Source organism: Macrobrachium nipponense, chromosome 26 (genome assembly GCF_015104395.2).
Source record: "Macrobrachium nipponense isolate FS-2020 chromosome 26, ASM1510439v2, whole genome shotgun sequence".
NCBI lineage: Eukaryota > Metazoa > Arthropoda > Malacostraca > Decapoda > Palaemonidae > Macrobrachium > Macrobrachium nipponense.
The window spans coordinates 14,377,978-14,388,414 of NC_087215.1; positions in this window are offsets into that span (position 1 = coordinate 14,377,978).

The window sequence follows — 10,437 nt, forward strand, 5'->3', positions numbered from 1 at the left end:
TAATTATTTTGCAGCTCTAGAAAAAATATTATTATATAAAAAGATTGTTTAACGTTACAATGATTATTATTAGTCAAATAATTCCCAATGTGTGAAACGGTCAACGAACCCTGCAGCTCCTACGGAAGGTGAAAGTCGGACCACAAGAACAGAACAGGAACGGAACATCCCAAATAAAGCTACACAGGACATACTTGCAACATGTGCTGCCGACCCGTCAAATGTCCCGTTGCCAGATATCGCTATTTACCGCAGAGGTCACTGCTCTTCGCCCCAGTAATTAGGATGGATAAGGTGGTTTTTATATTACTGACTCTCTTTCTCTCATAATACACAAGTATATATATATATATAATATATATATATATATATATATATATATATATATATATATATATATATATATATGTGTGTGTGTGTGTGTGTGTGTGTGTGTGTGTGTGTATGTATGTATGTATATCTTTTTAATTCAATCTTACAATAGTAACAACAACATCAACAAATAAATAAAATAAAAAACATTAAACAGCAATAGAAAACATCTTAACAATCTAGTTTGAATCCGCTTTCTCCCCATGAGACTCTGTACCACTCATCAGTAATCAAAAAACCCCACACACAAAAACCTTTGAAAAAAAAAAAAAAAAAAAAATTAAAAAAAAAAAAAAAAAAAAAAATTATAAATTCGGGAGGAGCAAATCTCTAATTGGCAACTATTCACGAGAGTGACGTCACACGTCAACACTCATCCCTCGTGACTGGTGGGAGAGAAACCATCCGCCTCTGAGTCTCATCTGGCCGGGATTAACAACAAGGATGTCGAACGGAATTGGATATTCTAGAGTGGACGTGTGCTTGTGTTTGATTGCTCCTCTCTCTCTCTCTCTCTCTCTCTCTCTCTCTCTCTCTCAGTAATGCTTATTGTATCTCAACAATAAGTCTTCCCAAGTGTAAGGTAATGACATGCCAGACTCCTTTCTTTCATTGCTAATGAAAAAAAAAAAAAAAAAAAACTGAGCTGGATTGATGTCAGAGCATCAGAAAATCTACCACATTTGTGTCTAATGTACCGTCGTGTCTATTGGTAACGTTACATAACGAGGGGTAACGGGACAAGATATCTTTGCAAAAAAAAAAAAAAAAAAAAAAAAACAATGAATATTAAAAATGTCTACGGATTGTAACAGTTATTTTGAGATGCATGGAACTAGTTGTAGTTTACACGGCAACTTTAGGAGTTCAGGAATATGTACCTGCTGGAAATAGTTACTTAATAATGAATCTGTGTCATTATTTCTGTCTAGGATTAAGTCTAGTTGTTTTGTAATAAGAAGCTTTGCGTATGGACTAATTATGCCAGTTGTGTTGAACCAAGCGAATAGGGTGCTATTTAAATCTTGTGAATAATCGTCCTTTTGCATCAACATCTCACAATGTATTGAAGTACAGAGAGAGAGAGAGAGAGAGAAACAAGGCTTTTGGCATTTAGAGAAAATGGGGGATTTCACCACAATGCACTTCAATCCCAAGTTGTCATGAGTGGTTGAACGGTTAAGTATAATAAAAACACACAGAAAATTAGAAAATCAAACTAGTCTTATTTTTTTATTTATATATATAACATTTGTGTCAAAGAATCACAAGATAATCGAAATGCTCTAAATTTATTTGTATTTGCGAGGTCCTATTACGTATTTGTAATTGTGTATTTACCTGTTTATTGTCCAGTAAAACATCCACAATGATACTTGGCTTCAACAACAACAGATCCCCGACCTCATCTTATCGGAGGTCACGTCTTGTACCCCAGAAAGCTCGTTAGGGGAGAGAGAGAGAGAGAGAGAGAGAGAGAGAGAGAGAGAGAGAGAGAGAATTCGTAGCTGAAAGAAAACTGAGGCAATTGTATTGTAGTCCTTCCAGTCAGTGTCACTCGTTGTTTACGACTTAAATGCATGTCGAAAGTAAGATATGCCACATTCTTTTTCCTCCGCGAGGATATATCTTGTATTATAAAACTACGCCGTAAATTGTTTTTAAAACGTACTTCTGGAACTCGATCTGCGAATTCTCTTCGTCCCCGACTTCGACTCGAGCTACGACGAGACAGAGGTTGTCCTCATCCTTCATCCTTTCGAGATTTCAAGAATTTCAGTGTAAACTGACTCAGAGAACTGGAGCTCACAACGAAATGACATCCAAAAGCTAAGCATTCTAAAGATCTGGAGGAACTGACCAATAAAGCTTCATTACTTGTACTATAGTAAATTCACATCCCCCGTGCATCTACTGTCTAGGCCAGTCCCTTAGGACGCTCCTGATTGGCTGTTGACAAGCCAATCACAGGGCTGGAAAGTGGAAACTCTCAGCTCTCGTCGAGAGAGTTCACAGAGACGGATGCACGTTCCACCTCTCTGAGGGATACTTTTGAAAGTCCAGCATCCCCAAAGGAGAGGTTGGAACGTAACATCCTGCCTTTGTGAACTCTCGAAAGAGACTGAGAGTTTCCAGCCCTATGATTGGCTTATCAACAGCCAAAATCAGGAGCGACATAAGAGACTGCCCTTAGACATCAGATGCACTGCTGATGTGATTCTACTACAGGTGAACTACCTTCCGTGATTATGACTCTGATATCAATAATCCTGAATCACGACTCATCCAGACAGCCTTTCTCCGCCTGAGTTTCATTTAAAGGTAAATTTTTTTTTCTTTATTTTCTCTAGCATGAAAGATAGGAAGTATATATATATATATATATATATATATATATATATATATATATATTATATATAATGACTTCTGGCAGAATATTCATGTCAGCTTCCCCACCACACAGTCGATTGCCATCTTCTCTCTCTCTCTCTCTCCTCTCGACCTCTCTCCCCCACTCTCTCTCCTCTCTCTATCTCACTCATCTTTCCACATCTTAACCAGCTCAATTATAGGCCCGTTTTTCGTTTTGAGCGGAATCCGTCCATTAAATCTCATATGCATGTGCAAGGAATAAGTCTCGCTGAAAAGAGAGAGAGAGAAGATTCAACATCCATCTGAAATTACTCTCTGGAAGCTAAAACCAAACAAGGCGAGAGAAAAGTGGCTTTGCTGATAACCTAAGAGGGGTCGTAAATTTTCCTCTCTCGACTTTTCACTGGATTGTTTGTTGCTCTCTCTCTCTCTCTCTCTTGTCTCTCTCTCTTTTCAAAAAACGAAAAATCTTATTTGGGCGAAGGCGAAGATTTTTGGAGAGAGAGAGAGAGAGAGAGAGAGATAGAGAGAGAGAGAGAGAGAATTGAAGGAGAGAGTACATATTCACAATTCAAGTGATTCACATTAAAATTTGTGGTAAAAAGCAACACAAGAATACCTTCTAAATTCCAGTGATAAATCAAAGATCATAAATTATGTTCCTTAGGGAAAATACTGTGTGCATTATTTATAAGTACCTATCAAATTTGCATTTAAGGTTAAGATTGTGCTTCCATGCTTGTTGACGTTTGTTTTTTATTAAAAAAGATGAGAGCATGGTGTAATAAAGTTTAACCATGGTCTATCGATATATCCAATTTATTTACTTCAACGTATTAAGAGTTGTAGAAAACTAAGTGTGCAAACAATACGAATTGCATCAATTATTGCATAAAACATCAGATTCTAAATTACCATGCGATTGTGCAGACAATGCACAAATACTGCGAACAAACACACCCAAGACAAAATGCCACTAAAATACAAAGCACACATATAAAAGTAAAACATTCATCCACCTAAAAACATCAGACACGACAGCAACATTAAAGCGGAATCCATCCACGAGGAAAAACGGGAAGGCCGGAATTCTCGAGTGAACTTTTCCTTCTTCTCCAAACTTACGACGGAGTAAATCTCTCTCTCTCTCTCTCTCATCTCTCTCTCTCTCTCTCGTCGTCTCGTCTCTCTCTCTCAAGATTTATTCACTCGCAAATACACTCCTTGCATATGCATATCTCAATTTTATGGAAGGACCTTGCTCGGGCGAAAAATGAGCTGGATAATTGAGAGAGAGAGAGAGAGAGAGAGAGAGAGAGAGAGAGAGAGAGAGAGAGAGAGAGAGAGAGAGAGAGTCGAGTAAAATGAATTGTTGGAAAAAAAAACAATGGCAACCAAGGGTATTCCCGGCTTCATTTTTTTTTTCTTTTTTTTGAGGGGGCTATAATGGAAAATGTTAATTATATAGAAAACGAATCACCTCTTGATGAAGAGATCAACTTGAAGGCGAAGACCAACCGTAGTATTTTTACCTTAGTAAATCAACCTCTTTGGACAAACAGATGCACATCGAAAGGTTGTAACTGTTATATGTATTTATATAATTTTTTTTTATATCTGCTTCAAACATTTTAACGTTACCCGAAAAAATTAATTTTAGCTCAAAAAAATAAGAAAGTAGGAAATATTGATTATTTACATTTCATTATACAATTTGACTAAGTAATTTAATCGACTCCAAAGACTCCTTTGAAGAATAGGACGAAATTCATTCATAGCGAATTCTTCCTTAACCACACTAACGGGTATAGAGAATCTCTCTCTCTCTCTCTCTCTCTCCAGAGACATCCTCGCTTACAAATCGTCCTTTCAGATACATCAAAATTTGTGGACGAATCTCGCTCGAACGAAAAGTGAGTCGGGTAACTGAGAGTCGAGGAAAATGAAAAGGCGGTTTTGGCGGGAACTGGGACTGATAGTATTTGGCGGGAATATAAATTCAACGGTTTTGGAAGATCTGCCATCATTTTTTTTTTTTTTTTTTTGGTTTTTTTTTTTTTTGCGGGAAAATAAAGAAAACGGGTTTGTTTTGGAATGTGAAGAGATGGTTTATTCAAGGAAGGGAGACTGGATGAATTAGGGTCATACCAAATAAGGCCATTTATTCATTTATTAGTTTTTTTTTGTTGTTGTTATATCTAACCTGATAATGTATACATTCCATAATAATAGCTTGAAATTATAGTTTTCGTTCAAAAAAAAAAAATAAAAGAATACATATTCTTTTACCCGAGTGAAGCCTATAAACAGTCTGATGAGGCCTACGCCCTACGTACACGTAAATACAAAAACTCCGCATTACTCGTCTTACTTTATCAATAATCACTTATCATTGATAACCAGATCTTACGATGGAAATTAAATATTATTAAGTAATAATTTAACTCAGCGGTCTTTCTTGTCATTATGCAATTAGATATTAGAAACTGGCTAACTTTCAGAAAAGGAGTAAATCACTATCTTAATCATTCAACTGATATGTAAAATTGAGTAGCTGTTCTGCAATGACAACCACGATATTGGTAAATGGTCATCCACCTCTGGTTATAATCTAATCCGTATAGTTTTTTTTTTTCTCCGCCTGCCCTGAAGAACATGAAAGAAAATGTAGATGTCACAATGGTTGATTACTTTAGCTTATAGGTTGGGATGGACGCTATAAATGGATGTCAAAGATCCTGAGACGTAAATCGATCATTTTAATGATGCTGGAATGGGGAAACATCTTCGTTATTTTATGGAATTTTTATTTCGAATTACCTACAAATTCCACATTTCGTTTTCCATTCCCATTCCCCTCCCATTTCCATTCCACAGACAGAGAGAGAGAGAGAGAGAGAGAGAGAGAGAGAGAGAGAGAGAGAGAGAGAGAGAGAGAGATTAGGTCCTGCCCATTCCAGAATTTCAGGTCAAGGGGAAAATCCCGTGGCCTCTTTTGGCCCCTCAAATTCCGAGTCCCGTGACCTTTCGCGATGGTGCCACCAAGCGTCACTTTATTCACCTTTTTCGGAAATTTAAAATGGCCCCCTTTGTGGGGGGGGGGGGGGGGGGGGGGGGTGGGGGGGGGGGGGGGGGGGGGGGTGGGGGGGGGGGGGGGGCGGGGGGGGGGGGGGGGGGGGGGGGGGGGGGGGTGGGGGGGGGGGGGGGGCTACAGTGGTGCTATTTTTAAAACGCTTCTTGTCTCACGTTCAGGTATTCAGGTAAATTACAGGCAAATGGCGTCTAATCCCACGAATTACAATTACGTTAATTGGACTTTGCCGTCATCGTGTGCGCATTTTAATCAGATCACGGGTCACGAAAGTTCATAAATATCACAGGGATTAAAAAAATTACGTATTAAACTCCACGATTGGTTACAATTTCTTCCTCCAGACCGAAACGAATTGTTTAATCAGTCATTTCACGCAGGAGTTCAAAACTCGTAAAATAAAAATCCCATTTCGTAAATTAACCAAACGCAAAGGAAGTTCTTCACTATCCCCACTGAATAATAACTCACGCACAATCATAAAACATTCCACGCTTCATTAATGGCCTGTTTTCATCCCATAACTTTGCATCTATACCTGCTGCTCTTTCGCTCGTTCCGCAAATATATCAAACGTCCATGGAGACTTAACACGCCCACTTTCATGCGAAACCAGTCACTCTCTCGTTTACATAATCTCACACATCCTTCGATTCCACTACAAAATTTTTCATGCCTCTCAATAACTGATTTCTATACCATGAATCCTCAACATTTTTTTCTTATCCCCTTGACAATTCAGTCTTTTATTTTCCTTTTGGGACTCTCCACGCTTTCCTCTTTCATGTCTCATTCTTTGTCCCCACTTACTCTTCTATTCTCGCTCCTCTTTCCCTTCATCCTCATCCCATCCAACCCCACCCCCCCCTCCCCCTTCCCCGGGAACAACCCCAACCAGATGGAAACGAAAATGGGGCCACATTAGACGCTCTCACTACCCGAGAACAACATCGGAGACAACAATTTGGCCTTTTGGCCCCCACAAAAGGGGAACAGCGTGCTTACAGGTACAATAGGCGTCGCTGAGGACGAGAACAGATAATTTTCTTCTTCGAAATTGAACCTCTGTGACTACATCGCTGCCATAGAGACATTCTCTTGTACTACTACTATTTCGTTTATGAAATCGTATCTTTTCTCATTTTCTCTCTATCCGAGTGCTTCTATGAGGACCATCATCAGTTTCTTTGAATATATCTCTATCTATCTATCTATCTATCTATCTATCTATGCATTTATTTATTATTATTCTTTATAAATTCGTCTTTTTTTTTTCTCTTCTATCTTCTTTCTGTCTAAGAATGTTTCACTTAGGACCACAATTCAGTTCAGTTCCAGGAAGGCCTCAGAGAAGACGGGGATCCTGCGCTCGAGGAAACACGAGAAACAACGGCCCAGACGGCTCATGAAAAAATGCGACCCCGACTAGGAATCAAGCCGAGAAAAAGAAGATCTATGCTATGTCCTGTATATCTGGTAAATACTACTCTCTCTCTCTCTCTCTCTCTCTCTCTCTCTCTCTCTCTCTCTCTCTCTCATCATACGGTTTGTATGTCTCTCTTTTCTCAATACTCAATCCATATATTCCAAGTTTTTCAAGTCTCTCTCCCCCCACCCCGCCTCTCTCTCTCTCTCTCGTCTCTCTCTCTCTCTCTCTCTCTCTCTCCCAAGCCTTTGTTTCATTAATTAGCTCTATAGCGCTCTACGTCATACGTAAACAAAAGCAGAGGCAAACAAACAAAGACATTTAATGCGCTGAGATATCTTCACTTAAGCGACGGTCCTTCCACCGTAAAGTGGACCTTCATACTTAGGGACACTTTACGAGGGAATTAAAAGGCTTCCCTCTCTTCCACGGCATCAAACACGGGAATCTGAGGACAAGAAATGGGAAATTACGACAATTTGGGTTATGTGGTTTGTCTTGAGGCTTGGCTTCAGTGTCTGTTAGTGGTGTGGGGTTTTTAGTGGCAGTATACACACACACTACACATACTATATATATACTATATATATATATATATATATATATATATATATATATATATAGTATATATATACATATATATATATATATATATATATATATATACTATATATATACACACACACCACATATATATATATATATATATATATATATATATATATATATATATATATATATATACTATATATATGAATAAAACTTGATCACGAAGTATATAAACGTGATGCCATGTATAAATAAAGGTTTTTTGCCACAAAAAAAACCTTTATATATATATATATACTATATATATATATATATATATATATATATATATATATATATACATGTGTGTGTGCGTGTGTATGTATGTATGTATATAATGTATGTGATTTGACAACGCATTAACGCATGTCTTAACAAAGATAGCAAAAAAAGCACCATTTAACATGAAAAAGTACCCCTGTAATACAGCATCAAAATCTCTCTCTCTCTCTCTCTCCTCTCTCTCTCTCTCTCTCTCTCTCTCTCAGCAGCCTTTTTAAGATCCTCTGGCTTCAAAACAAGAATCAAAAAGCAGAAGCCAATATAGCATCCACAAATTCCAGCGCATTTGTCGAGGCGCTTTCCAGAATCCAGTCCCTGTGATCGCAATCATAACAGAGGAGAGAGAGAGAGAGAGAGAGAGAGAGAGAGAGAGAGAGAGAGAGGGACCTCTTTTGTCTCAGTCATTTGCATAACGAACGTTAATGGCCGCTAAGCACCATTCTCCAATTTTCGACGACGCTGCAACATCTGCAACACAATGACCCTCTAAGCGTTTGCATATACGGGGTTCCTCATCCTTAGGGGACATTCGGACTTACGCCGTTTTACTGCAAAATGCATAATGCCTGATGAACGAAGGGGCACAAACACTGTCTTTGGATTACAGAATGGTCGTCTCACTCGCTGCTGTTCCCTCATTTTCTCCCCCTTGCTGCAAAGCTTTCCATAAATATGTAGGTTACGCTTTTTTTTTTTTTTTTATTATATCTCCTCGAGTTCTCATAAGCGAAATGGCTATCCAGAAGGCTTTCCTTTCTTGCGTGATGGATGGATCGACTTCATCGCCTACCTCACCATTTCTAGTATTATTATTATATTTTTTTTTCGGGTCTATCCACAGTCCTCCATTCTAACTGGGTGTATTTATAGTGTGTGGTGTTCCGGGTTGCATCCTGCCTCCTAGGAGTCCATCACTTTTCTACTATATGTGCCGTTTCTGGGATCATCTTTCTGCATGAGTCCTGGAGCTACTTCAGCCTCTAGTTTTTCTAGATTCCTTCTCAGGGATCTTGGGGTCGTGTCTAGTGTTTCTATGATGATGATGATGATGATGATGATGATGATGATGATGATGATGATGATGATGATGATGATTATTATATTATTATTATTATTATTATTATTATTATTATTATTATTATTATTATTATTATTATTCTGGCAACTGAGTGACTTTGTTAAAGCCCTGTTTCGCTATATGCTTTAACTTATCTCTGCTTGAGAAAAGTTTTCCTTTTCCAAGCCAATCTTCAGGCATGGTGCTGCTAGTCCCAAGAACTTCTTTCCCTGATCCCAACAGCACAGAGCTAAGGAACCCAATGATGAGAGAGAGAGAGAGAGAGAGAGAGAGAGAGAGAGAGAGAGAGAGGGGTATTCACTCCAAAAGGAGTATTTATGATAAAGAAAAGGTCTACTTGGATAGGAGATTCAAAGAAGTTAAAATGTTTAGCGAACACAAGAGCAGAATAATAAAATAGTAACACTGTCGAAATTGAACGAAGGTGAGAATGGAATGGAAGTATAACCTGATTCCTGGACGAGTGTGTGTACAAACTCCAGCTGATACTTCTCTCATAAGCACAACTCACAGCATTCATACATCGGTCTGTCTGTCTAGTTGTCCTATGAGAGTTTTAAAAACACACGCACGAACGCGACTTGCACCTTCTCCTCTCTCTCTCTCTCTCTGTCTCTCTCTCTCTCTCTCTCTCTCTCTCTCTCTCTCTCTCTCAAATAACATTGTAATTTTTTCAGAATTAAAACCTAAAAGAAATAAAAAGATAGAATGACAAAAAATTAGAATGACAAAAACACTAGAATGACAAAAACAAATTAGAATGACAAAAAAACAAAAAAATGAGAATTGACAAAAAAAAAAACTAGAATGACAAAAAAGTAGAATGACAGAAAAAACTAGAATGACAGAAAAATAGAATGACAAAAAACTAGAACGACAAAAAAACTAGTCACAAAAAACACACACACACACACACAACGCTGACACACAAAAAGAGCACACTTGGCACCGAATATCCAACCGTAATCCCTCACAGGCACAGTCGAAAACACAGACACCAGCGTCCCAGACTTAATAAAAAACAACCAAAATTTCTAACGGAAGTAACCACAATATGACAGTGGAAATTTTTCAGAATTAGTCTTCCATTCAATCGGATTATATGTTTCTATTTCACAGCTTTCGCTCACGGGCTCTTTTTGGGGTTTATCGATATGGTGGGGAGACAGTGGGTGGAGGGTGGAGAGGACGGGAGAAGCAGATGTTGGAAAATAATTTTTTTACAAT